At 38.4% G+C, this 18,114-nt stretch overlaps 1 protein-coding gene and 1 long non-coding RNA gene across 5 annotated transcripts in view; one reads left to right on the top strand and one right to left on the bottom strand.

Moving 5' to 3' along the window:
• The window catches only part of DSE (dermatan sulfate epimerase), an 80,111-nt gene that overhangs the window by 61,671 nt on the left and 326 nt on the right, over positions 1–18,114 (bottom strand). The gene's annotated exons all lie outside the window — the stretch shown is intronic.
• The window catches only part of LOC118972306 (uncharacterized), a 56,314-nt gene continuing 38,204 nt past the window's right edge, over positions 5–18,114 (top strand). The window contains exon 1 of the long non-coding RNA XR_005061211.2: positions 5–17,818. This is a non-coding gene — a long non-coding RNA (uncharacterized lncRNA). The remainder of the gene's footprint in view (positions 17,819–18,114) is intronic.

The raw sequence follows: 18,114 nt of genomic DNA, 5'->3' as shown, positions 1-18,114 counted from the left end.
AATAAAATATTTTTAATTGAATTGTACTGTTATTTAGGAAAGAAGAGCAAAATGTATATCCTCCACAGCTCCTGGCATCACCCTCACCAAGCTCAGCCCAGGAGTAGCTGTCCCAGTTCACCCAACCCAATGAATGGGCACAGTAGTTAGTTACCCAATAGGAAAGTGAAATACCTCCCATGCTAACACTAGATGTGCCCACGTCCATGAAGGGCTAGCACAGGCTGGCAGACCCAGACACCTGAATGCCCTGGATGTCAGACCCTCCCTTGGAAAATGTACAGACGCTGCAAAAGTCAGCATTCTTCCTTGGTCATGCTTCCATCAGAAACCGAGTTCCCTCCGTCCTTAGGTTTCCAATCAGGTTTTAGGCAAACTCTGAGGTCTTGACAGCACTAATATCCTAATCCTAAAAGAGCTACACATTTCCTTCTTTGATGTATTTGAGGATTTACCTTTCAGAGAAACATATTTCTAAGTGTTTCAGAAAGATCTTGCCATGGTCTCACACATACTATGCTACTGTTTCCAAATACTTTAATTTATGGAATTTACATATTTTTTAAAGTTCTCCTTACTTTTCTATTTCAATTTTATTAAATATATACTTAGGATAATTTTTTTGAAAAATAATTTTTCTTCAATATCAAAATAAAACCTTGTATGTCCTTGGTAAATTTTTGCAGTGAAATAAATGTGACATTATTCTTTAGGATAATTGATGAACCATTGTGTTATATACTTGAAACCAATATAAAATTGAACATCAACAGTACTTCAATTAAAAAAAATCTGACATTATTCTTAAATATGTCAAATCCTGAGAAAACATATGGTTTTGGTACTATACAATCATTCCTAAAATTATACTCCCTCATGTGTAAAGCCTATGGACTCAGCCAAAAAAGAAAAATTTAAAACCAAGGGCTTTTAATCAAAATGAGGTTCCTTTTATTATTGTTTCCTTATTTAAGGGTGAAATGAAATATATCTCCTCCAAAAAGTCATTTCCAAACAAAAATCCACAATATGAAATCAGAGCATATGAAATCCCCAAGAATTTACACAACTACTGAGGGAGTAATTATAACCTTGAACCCACACAGCAAAACCTCACCGTGTATAATAATGGTGTTCAACACCTTCACACTCAACATTAGACTACCCTTAGGTTAGGTCTGTAAGCTAAGTGGAGCTCTGTACAATCAAAGAACACTTCTATGTTGTTCCCAAAAGTTTTTGTAAAGATAACACACTTTCTCATATTATAATCTGAACCTCACTTCTTTCCTATACAAACAATGATAATGTATAACTTCCTTATATGAGAATAATTAATCTAAATTATGTCTAATGTCAAGTCTGAAGGCTCCATCTCCCATTAACCAGAGCCTACTTAAATGAGTAAATTCGTGGCTATCAAACTAGGGGGGTAATTTAGAAGTAGAGTTTTGCCTGACACACATTAACACAAAACTAAAAGCCACTAAGATCCAGCTTTTGAGAGAGTGGTTGTCTTACACAGTATGTAGAAAGAAAGTAAAATCTGTATCATTTTCATGGAGGCAAAAAGAAAGCAGGGTAGAGATGGGGGTCTAAAAAGTTATTGATAAGATTAGGAGTACTTTGCTTACAAAAAAGGCTAAAAGGTAAAATGGAATGGTTATACTTTCTAAAATAAAGCATAAATAAATTCTAGCTTATCTAGCAGTCTAACAATTGGACGTCTGATTGCTACTTCTTTATTGCAATTTTAACTGATTTTCTTGATGAAGGTGCTGGAATACAACGTCCTAAAGTATTTTCAGAATTTTTATTCTGATACTTTCAGAATAATTTAATGGTGAATATAATTAAGTATATTTCTTCTTGATACTTTCAATCTTTTAAAGAAGTAGTAATTTATGCTTACTAAGTTTTCCAATGCATTGTTTTCCAGAATTGGAATATCAATTTCCTATCTATGTCAAGAGCAAGGATTTCTTGTAGCTATAAATTAATCCAGTTATGTATTAAACATCTATTAAATCCAGGAACTATGCTAGTTATAAGGTTACAAAGAAAACAAGAAAAACTATGCTCTGCCTTAAAAAACCACAGGATAAAAATCTAAGAAATTGGTGTTTCTGAGGTGTTTTTTTTAACTTCAAGTGCATTACTCTGACAATAAAAATGAATAAGAATTTCCCTTAGTCCAAAGCAATTTAACTCACTATATCTAGCCCCAGAAGAAAATTAGCAATCTTTCTTTTCAAAATTTTCTAAACAGTAAGTAACCAAATATTTGCTGGAAGGGTCTAGAAAAGCAGCTATGGTTTTCTCAGCAAAAGCTTTAACCATGAAAACATACTTTTCTGGTATTACTGGCTAAAAAATATGAAGCATAAAAAAGACGATGAATAAAGATAATGAAGCCAATAGCTAAATATAACCTCAAACAATTTCATATAAGTTAAACTAAACCATGAAAAACTAAGGTAAAATTTTTCTTTCAGCCATAGATTTCTGAGGTAGACCAGTGAGGTGGTTAAAAGGCCTGGCACAGGGCTGAGTGTAGCTTTCTTATAGTAGTATAACTATTTAAATTATCTGGACAAGCCAACTAGCTAAACCTTTTCCTTTAGTTAAAATGAAGGTAAAAATTACATTTGTCTCAGACTAGCTGGGAGATTAAATGAGATGAACACCTATAAAGCACTGACTACTTTCCAGTAAGTGTTCCAAATAAATGCTAGTTATCACCATTCATCTCAGAACATGATTAGTGGCTGGCTGACAGCACAAAGCTGGAGCCAGACTTCTAGGAGTTGAATCCCAGAGTCACTGCATCCTGTTTCCTCCTCCGTAAAGTGGATAAAGTAATAATACCTTCCTTCACAGGGTTTCTGTGATCTTAAATTAGCTGATATACATGAAGCATAAAAGGGTGCCAAGGATTTAGGGAGTGTTTGGTAAATGCTAGCAGTCATCATCTTCTCAATGGGAACACCAAGATCAGTCCAACTGAAAGGAAGTGGCCATGATACCAGGAGGAAGTGCTCACAAAACTGTCACTCACAAGAAGTTATTTTTCAAATAGGAGCACAGCACTGTGTATTCATAACCTTGCAATCTTCAAGAGCCTAAAAATATCAAATACTTTGACAAATATAAAGCCTTTGATCCCAAGGGTTTCTCCTTCCTGCTCTACAGCACATTTATAACTTGCAGACTACATATTCCAAGCAACTGAACACATCTGAGGAAAATAGAAGTCTATGAATCTAAAACAATTTCCTCATCAAAATTGAGAGAGAGAGCTTTACTGATACACCACACTGATATATATGTGCTTAAAAGTCAGAAAGACATCCTAAACATAGAAACATCTGTCTTGATGAAATTTAAAAGATGAAAAAATTTACTGAATTTAAATAGAATTTTTGGAAATCTTATGTTTGATCAAAATATATTTTCTATGTCCCATAAATGGCAATGTACATGAACTTTCATTTGGTAATGTAACTCTTTGAGTTTGTGGATACAGCTATCTTTATTTCTGTAATCAACTCTTCCCCTTTGATTTTTAGGTATGTGACTTCTTTTTTTAACAGTTGTGATAGTTAATTTTATGTGTCAACTTGTCTGGCCACAGGGTGCCCAGATATTTGGTCAAACGTTATTTCTGGATGTGTCTGCGAAACGGTTTCCAGAAAAGATTAGCATTTGAATTAGTAGACTGGGAGAAGCATATGGCTCTTCCTGATGTGGGTAAGCCACATTCAGTCCACTGAGGTCTGAGTGGAACAAGAAGGCAGAGGAAGGGAAGGGAGAATTCATATTCCCTCTCTGCCTCATTGCATGAGCTGGGACATCAGTGTTCTCTCGCCCTTGGATTGGGACTTGACCCACCAGCTTTTCTGGGAGTCCGGCTTGCAAATAGTTGATCGTGGGATTTCTTGGCCTTCAGAGTCAAATGAGCTAATTCCTCTGCCTCAGATCAACTTCCAGGCCTCCTTTTCTCCTTTCCACCTCTTTCCTGATTCCAATCAATATCACATATACTCGCAGTTCAGTGCCTCTGCTCTTCTAGCCCAATATCTGCAAACTTCTGTGAGATGAGTCATGACATCCATAACAGATGTTCAGGTGAAGCACCACAAAATGTGTTTAGCCTCTCATATGTAACCTACTCTGATTCACTAACTTATGAATTTAGCTACAACAATGCTTACTTGGGGTATTTCCTTATATCATCTCCAACATCAGGTCCTATAAATTTACCCTCTAATAATAATGACTCTAAGAGGCACTAATACCATGTTCATGCTATGCAGGAAAGGGTTAACTCAGCAGGTCTATGGCTCAAACCCCACACATTTCCAAGAAAGGCCTGTCTTCAGGACTGGCCCTTGTCTGGCTCAAGGGAGATGAGCTCTAAGGCCTTGTAATATTCTGCCTGATAAAGAGTTATTTGTATGCCTGAGGCCTTAGGCCATGTGGTACCTGTTTGATTAGTTAGTTTATACTAACAGTGTGATTTATGATGAACTCCTATCTTTGTACTAGGAGGCTAGAGTATGAATAGCTTAAGTCAATCATACAAGTACTTCATGTCTACATGACTGAACCCCAATAAATGCCCTGGACATGAAGGCAAGGGTGAGCTTCCCTGACTGGCAACATGGCTTTTACATATGTTGTCACACACTGTCGCTGGGAACGCAGCCCCCCTAGCATAGAACACCTGGAAGCCTGAGCCTAGTCTCCACTGGACTTGCCCCATGTGCCTTTTCCCATAGCTGATTTTAATCTGTATTCTTCGATTGTATTAAGCCATATGCAAGATTATAACAGCTTATTGTGAGTCCTTCCAGTGAATCACTGAGCCCCACAGTGATACTGAATACCCCCTCAACTTCATTTTAAAATATCATCTAAATTCCTGTTAGAATTATGAGAGTCCTTTTGTAACACTCTGTCCCAGTAGAAAAGGAAATGTGGCATTTTTCACCAAATCTCTCTCTTTACTCAACTTCTGCTATTTTTCTCTTATACTGAGAAAAACAATTCTCACTTGCTGTTGAAGCAAAGGACATGAAAGAATATACTAGACTTACATATTGCCTAAAAGCTTTAGTTAATGTAAAATGAAACAGATAGATGTTAGGTAAAAGGCTTAAAAGAATTTCATGGGAAAGTAATTTGCTGGCATTAAACCTATAATTCAAGATCATCTAATTAAAATTAAAATGCCATTTTATTGGATGAGTATATATGGAGTGATGCTTATGTCACTGTACATGAAGCTCTTTTTCATTCCTTATATTCTAGCATTCTCCCATTTTTTTCAATCTTTAAATATCATATCAATGATAAAATTTATTTTTTTCACTGCTTTCACATTCTTAAACATTTTTATATTTACTTCTTTTTATTCTCATTTTTGACTCACAGATCATAGTTTTTTGGCATCAAAATCCCTCAGTACTTTCAAAATGTTCTGAATCATAATCAAAACCTGGAATACCACAGTTTTGGTTTGTAAAACAATTATACATAGATATAATTAACCCAAAGACACAGGCACTACTGCTTTCTCAGGACCTCCCCTTCTTAGCTCCTGGCAACTAAATCTGCCAGCAATTCAGGCCCAAACACCCCCTCCTTCCTTTCCCCATTCTGACTACATATCCCAGCCATCAGCAAATTCTGTTGGCTCCATCCTCATAGTTCAGGTTTCCCCGTGTCCCGTCACCCCTCTGTCTTCTTGTCCTACCAGTCTCCCCACGGCCTGTCACCCCTCTGACTTCCCATCCTACATGTCTCCCCACGGCCCGTCACCCCTGTCTTCTTGTCCTACAGGTCTCCCCATGGCCCGTCACCCCTGTCTTCTTGTCCTACAGGTCTCCCCACAGTCCGTCACCCCTGTCTTCCTGTCCTACAGGTCTCCCCATGGCCCGTCACCCCTGCCTTCCCGTCCTGCAGGTCTGCCCATCTCTTTCCCCACTCTAGCTGTGCGGCCTCCTTGCTGTTCTTGTACACGTCGGGTGTGCTCACTCCCTCAGTGCCTGTGTGCTTGTTCCCTCTGCCTACAGTGTTTCCCCCAGGCATCCACATGGCTTGCTTCCTCACTCCTAAGTATTTGCTCAAATGTCACTTTCGCAAGTGAGGCCAGCTACGACCATCCCATTTAAATTACATCCTTATCACACACAACTGCCACCATTTCCTAACTTGTTCTGGGTTTTGTGTTTCTTCTTTGTGGTTATAACCTTCAGATCTACTATATAACTTACTTAGTTCTTTTGTGTGTCTGATTCCCCCTTTACAGGGTAAGCTCCATGGGGCACTTTGCTTTCGGCCTCTTCCCCTACACCTAGAAGACTGCCTAGCACTTCATACACACTCAGAGATTGTTTATTGAATGGATCAAAGCATGTGTCAAGATTTAAACCTTTAAAACTCAAAAGATAACTATACATATAATTATATCACTATATAAATATAACTATGTAAAAAGAAGCAATAAAAATCTTTGTGTGCCAAGGCAAACCATTTGAAGATAAAACATACTACAGTGCTTAAACCTTTCAAGAATCCTCAGGGTGATTATTACAGAGTCACTGAGAGGTGCTGCCTCACCAGCTCCCTCCAGTCCTCCCTGAGGCACGAGGCTCTCACTGAGTTGGTCCCAGCTGTGGCTGGCATGCTGAACACCACTGTCCCACTGTGCCCTTGTGAACATGCAGGCCAGCCCCTGAGTGTCTCTTGCTGTTTCCCAACAGGCCACGGATGAGTTTCATGGAGTCCTTTCCTAAATGCCACCTCCAAACTTGCATCCCATCTAATGGGCAGCATTAGACAGGAGCCACTCTTCCCATCTACTCATGCCTGGACCAGCCAGGCCTTTCTTTCTACTAGATGATTGTTTCAATGCTAAGACTTTTATCAAGGTTCTGTTTTAAAATTCAAAGTGATTCCCTCCATGTCTCCACTTTTAACCATATTCCCAAGGATTTCAATTGTTATTTAATGGTTCAATATAAGGGCTTTATTAATGCTATTATTTGCAAATTAAAAAAACTTCCCGTACGGCTAACATTTCTTTTATCTGGAGAATTCAAAAGAATAAGGATACTATCTAATGAATTATTTTATACCTATACCATTCCTACATGAGCTTAAAAAAACTTACTATGGTGAATTTTTATAGATCTACAAAGTGTTAGTAGTCCAGAAGCAATTCTTGAGGAGAGGAAAAGGTTTACTAGACCACCGGAGACTATACATGCTGTGCATAACGAATGAATCAACTCTGAATTTCTGGCCACAAAGCCACAAGCTCATGTCTAATGCCAGAAATAACAATTCAGAGTCTGCAACATAGCCAGATATGTAACGTCTGTGGGTATGTCCAAGGCCATGAATGTTTAGCTCATTGTCCAAATCCTTGTCTTGTAAGTCAACTGCCTGTACTTCATTTAGCATCCTACTCTGGTAGTGTTGCCACAGCCTTTGCATCTCCTGATGCAGGCATACACCCCTCCTACCCACTTTACTCCATCTCTGCTCACAGCCAGATGCCACCGAGCTACTTCATTTGGCCAAACCTGATGAAACTCTCCTCATTCATGCTGGAGAAAACTCCTTTTGTACTGATCTTACTTTTAAACTTTCTTCTCATGTCCTGTCCTAAGTGAATGTGGAGACTAGACGACCAACTGTCAGGTGATTGCTGAGGCAAATGGGGCAAGGGAGAGGAACCAGATATCATTTAGGATCCTTCCAATTTAACGATTTTATAAAGTACCTTTGACTCTTTCAGTGACACCTTACCCCCTGCTGTGCTCGCCCATGAGGCCACATCTCTCACTCCCCAACCCACAGGCAAACTGCAGCAGGCGCTTCAGTTCTTGGAGCCACCCTGGAGTTACTCTTAGGGACTCTCCTGGCACTTCTGCCTCTTGAATTCACCATTTGACTCTTTTTGATCATCACAGGTAATTTCTTTTGTTTGGGGATATAGTCAACTTCCTCAGTGATTAAGAATATTTGTCTATTCTACCTCAATCCTTATGATAAACCTGAAAGGAATCAATTTGTCTTACCTCTCAGCTGCCCATCTACCTGCTTATTCATCTCCAATTGATTCTTCAAGCAAAATCCATACTTTGATACTTCAGATTTTCCAAAAGTATTCAATTCTTACTTTCTAACCTATATCTTGGGACAGCGATATATCATCCAAATTTATAGAGAAGACTGAAGTTATCCAGTATAAGTATAATGTCCCTAAACTTACCTTAATATCTTTATCTCCAACCCCAAAATGGAAAGAAGCCACAGAGAATGCCGTGCAAGAAAGAAGGAAGAAACGTAAAAGATTCCTTTCAGCAGAAAGCGACACACACATGGCATGTCCGTCACTGTGGCTCTTCAGGGAATGGTGTACTTCCACAACAGGAGAGAATAGAGCCAAGCCCAGCTCATTAATTGTTTCTCATATAAACCTACAGATTCCTCCTCTTCTCTACAACCCTTTTGGCACACTGGTCATAGTAAACACTCAAAAGATCTGACTCAGGGTCTGTAATGGATTTAATTGTGTCCTACAAAAACTCACGATGTTAGGAGTCCTAATCCCCAATTAGAATGTGACCTCAGAATGTGACCTTATTTGGGAATGGGGTCATTTCAGATATAACTGGTTAATATGAGGTTATACTGGAATAGGATGGGCCCCTAATCCAATATGACTGGAATCTTTATAAAAAAGGAAAATTTGGACAGGGACATAGACAAGGAGAGTGCCATGTGACAGTGAAGGCAGAGATAGAGGGGAAGCATCAACAAGTCAAGGAATGCAAAAGACTGACAGAATCCTCCAGAAGCCAGGAGAGAGGCATGGAAGAGATTCTCCTTCAGGCCTCAGAAGGAACCAACCCCGCTGACACCTGGATTTCAGACTTCTCACCTTTAGAGCTGTGAGGCAATAAATTTCTGTTGTTTAAGACACTCAGTTAGAGGCATTTTGTTATAGCAGTTCTACCAAACTAATACAAGGTCCTAGCTCTACGATTTTTTCATTTCTAAAAAAGAGATAGTAATTCTTATCTCTGTACCAGAGGCTGCTATAAACAATAAATGTACAAACAATGCTTACCAAGTAGCAGGAATTATGCTATGTACTTCACATGGATTAATTCATTTTATCTCCACCACAGTCCCATAATGCAGATACTAGCAATACCCCCTTTTCACTGCTAAGGAGACTGACACAGATGAGCTGAGTTACTGAAGGTCACATGGAAACTGAAGGAACCAAGATATAACCCTGGCAGTCTGATGGGGCTATCTATGAAATAATTATCTTTGGGATCCAGAAAGTTCCTCACAGATTAATCACCATCATCATATTACTTTTCTACTCAAAGGCCTCTATTTCCCACAGTAAAATGAACAACTTTCTCATCCAAGAGCTTCCACAATCTAGGACTGGCCTACCTTTTCAATATTACCACTCACTTTCTCCTCACACAAATGCTCCCTTCACACTTATTTGCTCTTCCTTGCTTGAACACAGCTCACATTTTTAATCCTTTATTCCCACCATTACTCTCTTTCATGGGTTCCCTCTTTCTACCTAATCCACACCCAACATCCTATCTTCCTCAAAGAATGTTCTTTGAGGCCTTCCCTTCCAAATTCATCCATAAGGGGTCTCCTGTGTGGCCTCATATGTACATTGTTCAATATTTTTTGAAAATTCAGAGTGATGCCAGCCAAGAAGGTGCTTATACCGTCTTATTAGATAGCAAAAGAAATAAAATATTTAAACAAACCACCAAAATAAAAGGAAATTAGCATGAGAATCACAAACTGTTATTGAAATGAACAGAAGTTAAAATTCTGGCTAAGAAGAAGGATGCCCTGAGGAGGTAATGTCCAAGTTGTGCCTTAAAACGGGGCCCACAAGAACATTTCTAACTTTAACTGTCTCTACTAATTTATGCATTTCATACTAATCACACATTTACTGTTATTTGACAGTACACATTATCTCCCTTTCTCGCATTTATTCAGTCCTCTCTGGATCCAAAAGGGATTTAAGATAGATCTCACCTGCTCAGGCAGGTATAAGCTGCTATGAGTCAGGGGTCTTAGTTTTCTTTGTCTTTCCTACAGGGTCAAGGACCACTGATGACCAGCAATACAGGCCTTCAAAATATATTTGTGGAAAACAATGAGAGAACAGATGAAGAATGAAGAAAGAAAGGAAAGAGAATATCATAAATGGAAATAAATGAATTCCCATAATTTTTCCAGGAAGTTCTCCTCAACCTGGCAGCCACTCCATTTCTCTGCTTTCTCTTCCAGTGCCTTCACACAGCTGGACACCCTGCTTGCAATGCTTTCTTGCAGTGCCCACACCCCCTCCTCCCTGACCCTTTTTAGCAAAAAAATCTTCTTGAGGCCTAATTCATACTCCCTTCCCAGTTGAGTATTTTCTGCCTGTGTCACCCTTACAGATCTCTTCCTTCCTGCAATTCTGCTGCATGCATTTGTCTCTTCAGCACTTAACTGTTCTCATAAAGTTTCATACTCAGTTATCTTTCTCCAACCCGATTTTATAGCTCCCCACAGCTGGAAACCATGTCATGTTTATTTTGCATGCCTCCCCTCATCTCCTCCACCCAGACATCCCCTCAAACACAGAACTACCTGGCAAATACTTGCTGAATGACTAAGTCCTTTCAGCATTTCTATCGCTAAAGTATAAGGTCCTTTCACCTATCTCTCCAGGCACAAAGTACATTGGAAAAAATTATATATCAAAGCATTCATTTTTAAGTTAACAGTTTTATCTTTTCTGAAGTTTGCAATCACTGAACCAAACTTCGGCAGCTTCACCAAGAAAAAAGGGTGTAAGCAAACAAATAAGGATCTGTTATATAACCACCCTAACACTACTAGTTCAATCCAACTTCTTCAGGCAGGGGATTTATCATTTTATGGCAATTAAGTAATATAAATACTGACACACATTAATAAGAATAAATGTGGCCCAACTTATCCTAAAACTCGAAATATGAAATTTAAAAAGTAGAAGTAAAAACTGAATTTTTAAAGTTCCCAAGTTATAACAGCAGATAGTCAAATACCATTTGTTAATTTGAATTTTATAGACTAATTTTATGCAATTCACAGTAAGTTTAAAAATTTTAATGCTGGAAATATTTGACCCCAACATAGCACACAGTTAACGGGAGGAATCCCATCAGAACAATACTGGTTTGTTTACAACAAAATGATGGATCTTTAAATTTCACACTAGTGTTTAAGAAATGATAAATTGAACTATTACATAAAAGCAACAGATCATTTTTATTTTGCTCTCTACTTCGCCTGGGTTCTTATTAGAACAAGAGGCTCGAACTTGTGGAAGGCTTAGTAAAGACAGAGTTTTTAAGCTCACAACCAATGGTATCAGCAAAAGATACTCCTAAGATAACTAGTTTTTTCACTACTTCCAAGAATTAGAATTTCCTTTGAGAAAGGTAATTGTGAAAAGTAGCTCAAAATTACTTTAAATGAAGTTGAAACTGAATTCTAAGTACCTAAGACATTTCTGTTGCATTCCACTTCTTGGCATCCTCCAAGTCCACTGACTCAATAATGGCTGAAAGTGCATTTTCCAACACCTTTTGCTGCATCAAAATGAGCCTACTTTTAGGAAAATTGTATCTTAGATACGATCTAATTTTAATACTGAGTAGAAACAGAACTGGCCTTAAACCATGTAATCAATCATAGAGAGTCTATCTTCTTAAACAAAAATGAAACAAAGTTCATATTCTGTTTCTATAAATATCATTATTATTCTTAACCATTAATACAGCTGCAAGAAGTTTGGTATATGAGAGAGGCTTCTAGACTCTAACACAGGCAACCTCTATATTTTGACCACATGACTGATGAATGTCCTATATGTTTATATGGCCCCTGTTGCCAGTCTAGTTCTATTATAAAAAATGAAGCAGAGAAATGTAAAAGATATTTCTGAAAATTCAAATGGAACATCATAGTCTGTTGCCAAGACCCTTTTAAATGATTTTCTAGAATGAAAATAGTATGTGGAGAAAAGTGACCCATTCAGGGAGAAAACAGATTAAGCATACAGAAGTGTTCAGATACTATTATGTGTACTAGAATAAAATGCTGAAGGAATCTTATATGAAAAATATTTAACTACTTAGCATATACTTTGTTCTAATAAATAAAAATGCTAAGTAGAAACTATAATGGCACTTGCATGTCAACTAAAACTGACCCTTTCTTCTAGATTCACATATAGTTAAATCATTTTTAATTCCTAAAATTTTCAAATCCAGATGAGCAAAAGTCATAAAATCAAAACCCCAGAACAGAGAAAAACTCAAAGGCCTCCTTCAGAAATCCATTCTAAAGGTTTAAACACTCAGAAAAACTTCCCCGTATTTAGCATAAATCCCTCTCCATGCTTGCTGTACATTGATTTCCTCTTCTTTTTCAGGGAGGATGGAAAACAGCTGTTCAACATTCCCTCTCAGTATACTTTTTGCTTCCTGCCAGGCCCATTCCCCCCCACGGGAGAAGGGTAAACACTGCAGGTGATTCCCAAATCCAGCTGGCCCATGCCTGATTATCCACAGGGTTGATGAGCCTGGCCCCATTTGTACTTCCTAGAACAGTATCATTAGATTGCAAAAGCCCCAAGAAAAGTTCTTTGCCAGAATTTGTGGAATTCTGGAAATCCATCACTTAAAGCCTTTCCTCAGATATTCAAACAACAAAAATAGCGCTGTTTCAAGAAGAAAAGTCTACAGTCAGAACTCTAAAGAAGGTAAGCAGTGTCACCCTGCAGTCAGGCCTCCTCCCAATGCTCTGCCCCTTGTGTCAGGGTGCTGAGTACACCCTGGCATCGCATACTTTTAAGCTACTTGATTTTCATAATGCAATTTTTGATTCATCATGACACAATTATCTGGATGTAAGCTAACTTTAGAATGCAAAATAACCCTTTCAATACTTCAAAGTAAATGAAAGTGCCAATTTGTAGTTTTATCTATTTTAATGGGTAATCTCTGCTAGATTCACAACATAATCTGCAGATTACCTCATTTTACACTAAAACGTATGTAATCAACCTAATGTTACCTCCTATTTCAGGAACTGCTGACAAATACCACCATTTTTCTTGCAGTAACCAGTAGAACCCAACAGAAAAGCCAGTATATTGCCTGCATACTTTATCAATAAAAATATCATAGACCCACAAGTTTGGTGAGCCCATGCCCGTTACAAATTCCTTTTCAGATTTACCAAGTGCTGATTCATCTTTATTGTGGTATAACATCTGCATGCATTAAATGCCTATTGCTTAGTAGTTGTTTGTTATACATAAGAAGAATGCAAAAGCCTTGATTTAATCAACAAATACAACTTTATAGCTCTATGGCATCTGTGTATGCAATAAGTATTTTAAATGGGAAGACTTAAATGACAACTTTTTAACTGATTGTGGACCTATTCAATTTCTACTAAAAGGGAAAGTACACTAATTTAAACATATAGAGGGAATATCACTATGATTATCCTGCTATTTTTCACATTAATTGGAGATAAGAGAGGCACTATTAATTCCATAAGTAATACCAAAAAAAGTTATTTTGGCATTTAGACACATACACTCAATTGCAAGCTCTCTCTGGCCGTGTTTAGGACAAAGCAGATATAGACACCTACAATAGATAGGTTAACTGTACATATCTCTTCTGTTTTATTGTTAAAAACAGAGCTAACTTTATAACTATTCCCAAATACAAAATACCAAAACAAAGTGTGCTTATCATAGTATGTTTATAGTTTCTACATATCACTGAGGAGACAAATTCTGTTCTTTCAGGAGTTGTTTACTAACATTTGATGACAATACTTAGCAAGATCATGTTTATAGAATATCTGAATGAAGTTGAAACAAACAGAAGGAAATCCAGTGGGAATCTTAATGCACATTAAAATTCATAGTGTTAACTCTGAATTAAGAACTAAACAAACTACTCCATTCAAGAAATAAACAGAAGGCCTCAACGATCTTTTCTTCTCTTGCCAAATTAAAAGCATTCCCTTTTCTTCTTTGTAATCTCCACCAGGCTCTCTAAACACTCTGCCTCCTGCAGGTTTATATTCTTCTAGGCATCTGAACGAGGATCTGGAATGCAAGGATCTGGAATGCACACCTTCAACACGCTGGAGCTTGCCTAGATAGGCAGAAGCAAGCAACACAATTGGCAAAGCTACCAAAGACCTGAAGCCAGTGAATGAGAACTGAGCGACCAGCCCAGGGCTTTGCAGGCATTAGAACAGGCCACACAGTGAAATCCTTAGAAGGCATGAGAAGAGACAGAGCCCAGGGGAAGAGAAGGGCACTGTGGGAACAGGGGTCTGTAAACTGCCAGTTTACAGAAGCCGCTGCAGCACACAGGCATTCTAGGAAGCTGACAGACCATGGGCAGTAATGAGTAATCAAAGGAATAATCAACTAGATCTACAGAAAATGAAATCTAAGTCTTTAATACATGAATTTGGAGTCATAAATGAGAAAACTAGAATTAAGTGTGCAGTTTAGGTTCATCTCGTATTTAAGATAGGCCACTAATTATTTGTAAAATGATAAGACAAATCTCTTACCTTCACAGTATTTTCTTTTCCACACCCCTAAAATGAGGAAGACACCTCCTCTACATCACTTTCCATTTCTACTAGGCTAAAATATGGAAATAGTAGAATTAGCTGAAAAAAATTAAAAAGTACTAGGCAATTTTAAAATGTAAGTATTCATGTAGCCATCTGATCTACCAGGGATTTTTCCTTTCTTTCAACTGTTTAAACATGTATGAATTTGTAAGCAAGAGTTTATTAACCCTAATGGTCCCTATTTATCCCATCCACAATACTTTCTACTTCTCTTTTCTGCAATACTTCTCCACCGACAGATAACCAATTTACATAAATAGAAGGTGTGAAGCAGTAAGTTTTGATGGGTCAGAATTTGGAGATATATTTATTCACAAATGTATATGGAAAATTTTCCTTTTAAAGAACAATTACATCACTACCTAATGCAAAGTTGAATTTATAAAAGGGAATTTCTTATTAGAATTGGACATTACAGTTGTCATAATTTTTGAAATTCATCCATTTCTAATTACTGATATCCCCAAATGGAAGCATGGATTAGTGCTTCAGGAATCTAGAATTTTAATCTCTACTTCCCATTCTGACACTAATTTATATAAGAATTTCAAGGGCAAATCATTTCTCCTTTTGGTACTGTAGGCTTTTTTATTTGCCTTATTCCCACACTAGGCACTGACTCTGGGTTTTGAGAACATTTATGTCATGCAAACACTTGTTGGTAATTTGGTGACCCCCCAAGGACTTTTATTCTACAAATCACTATGGGGAAGACAATGTAATTCCAAGATGAGAAAAACCTAAGGCTTAGTAGTAAGAACTGTTCTGCCCTCTCCTTGGACACATTGTTTCAGAAGGTTGCTGGTCATTGAATCTCATCAGGTGCCTTATCCACTCCAGAATAATAAAGATTCAGCCTCAGTCAAGAAATAAAATGACATCTACCATGATGATGAAGTTCCCTCTACCCCAGGTTCTTTATCCCCTCAAAGGCCTGCCATCTATATTCCAGGACAATTACAGTATTTCTCTTTTTACTGGGCAGGGGTGGGTGGTAGGGGGAGGAAGTGGGTTGAAAACACTAACACTATTACTATATTTACAACTCAAACATGCTAACAGTTAAGTAGTATTTCATATATGCTGCAACTACAAAATGCTGGCTTTTACAAATTTCTTTATTCCTTTTGAAAACAAAGATTTCTGATATATTAAAACCCAATTTAAGATTTTATCTTCCTTTATTCCTCTCCAATCACTTGCTGAAATCATATACTGAATGTGAATCATGTAATTTCTTTCATGTAATATAATGTGATTCAAGGCAGTAGAATACCAAAATAATCTACAACAAGTAACTTTAAGAAATGTGTATTTTATTGTTTAATTGCAGAATGCATTTCCACTTATGATCTTAAAACACTGTTCTAATAAATTAAAAATTAAAAAATTCAGAGATTAGAAAATCTTTATAATAACACACTGGGAAAGGCAGAACAACATCTGTGAAGTTATGAACTTGACCTCATGGATCACCAGAGGGTCCACACAAGGCAGCATTGCAAGATTCTAAACTGGATAGACAGCAAATCTTATTGCAAACCTATATCAGCTAATTTGTGGACTAATTTTATAAATACTAAAACAGATGCACAGATTGTTAGTCACTAGGTGGTCCTGACCTCACGTGGCTAACCTAGTTGACTTCTTACCCTGCGTCTTCCTACTCTAGGCCCCTAACCACAGAGGGAGGAACTTAGGCAGCTTCTATCCAGTAGGACCAGGAAGGTCCTAACATTCCCAAGGTGGCAAAATCCTATACTGTGTTCTGTTGGAAATTCCCTCTTTGTCCAAGTTGATTTTTCTTTTTCTTTTCTTTTTTTGAGATTTCCCTTTTACTTGGTGCCTGTGCTATGAATATTTTTTAACCTGGATATAAAAAAGTACTTTGAGGCCACTGTTTTTTAACTAATTAACTAAAACTTGAGGAAACTGATACTGACATGATATACCCCTCAGTGAAAAAATGATCCCTCCCAAACTCAAACTCTCATATGCTGCTTTTTTATGTTTTTCCCCTTTCTACATTAGCAGTTACAAAAGAGGTAGGGCAATTTCTTCTATATTTCTGAATGTCTCCTAAGTAACCAGAGCTGTCATGTACTTTTTGCTGAACCCACAGAGAAGGGTCACTAGATGACGGAGGCATTAAATTCCATCTTATCTCCATTTTTATTAGAACACATTGTAACTACACACTTCATAAAAAGGCCTAATGTCTGTCTGGTGACCTTAAAAGAAAAAAGTGACACATGATGGACAATACTTAGATATATTCCTGTATTTGATTTCTTCCATGGACTTTATGTGATTCCATTTTTGCAGTACTGTCTGAATATTCTGCAAAATATTGCACATCATATTTCTGAGGTTATCATTTGTTGAGAAATTTAAAACGAAAATGAAGTAAAAGGAATTCCTGAAATTTTAAATTCTAAGATGTGAAAAATAGAATACTAAAAAAAACTATTTTGAAACTATTTCTCAGAATGTCTATTCTCAAATTTAATGTAACATTAACTAAACCGTGGCTAATGAAAATAACTTTAAATAACTTCACTACACCAAGATCCCTAGAATTAAGTGACATTTCCTCACCTAAGGAATTTCAGGTAAATGAGGTTCACCTCTCGCTTTTAAGCAACGGATTCGGTTTCAACCTTCAATGCCAGCTGGCCTAAGCGGAGGCTGCTGCCTCACAAGAGCGATGAAAATGAGTTCTCAGGTCACAAACCTAGCTCAGATTCCAGCTAAGATGTATCTTGAGCTCCCCGTAGCACTGTTTACAGAGCTCCCCAGACTGTGAGTCAGGCCCCCCTCCCCTGAGGTTTGCCTCGCAGGGAGGTTTACCAACAATTCCGCCGACTGACAGCGGAGCCGAGCAGCGCTGGAATCCAGGGGGAGGCTCGCGACGTGCTTCCCGGGCTTCCGCAGCCGCACAGGCGGGCTGCCAGAGCCAGGATCAGCACGCGCGATTGCCACCACCCCAATAAGCAAGGGAGGCAGCGGCAGGAGGACTCGGGGCTGTGCACCCAACCAGGTAGAAGGGAGCCAGGGTCCCGGGAAATAGTGCCTGTGGCGGTCAGATCTGACACACCGAAAATGATCTCCAGGTTCTTACCGTGCGCCCGGCGCGGTGCAGGGCGCCCAAGGGGTGCAAAGGGACTGAAAGCCGGCCCCTAGGCTGCCCCTCCACCGGGAAAACCCACAACCCAGCTTCACGCCTTGGGCGCCCTCCGGGAGCCCAGCTGAACTGGGCCCTGGCGCGCAGCTCCCTACGCCGAGCGCCTGGCCGGGGACGTGGCTCCGACCCGCCCGAGGCTCCGGAAGAAAGTT

Source organism: Manis javanica, chromosome 13 (genome assembly GCF_040802235.1).
Source record: "Manis javanica isolate MJ-LG chromosome 13, MJ_LKY, whole genome shotgun sequence".
In the NCBI taxonomy this organism is placed as follows: domain Eukaryota; kingdom Metazoa; phylum Chordata; class Mammalia; order Pholidota; family Manidae; genus Manis; species Manis javanica.
This window is presented reverse-complemented; position numbering and strand designations above follow the sequence as displayed.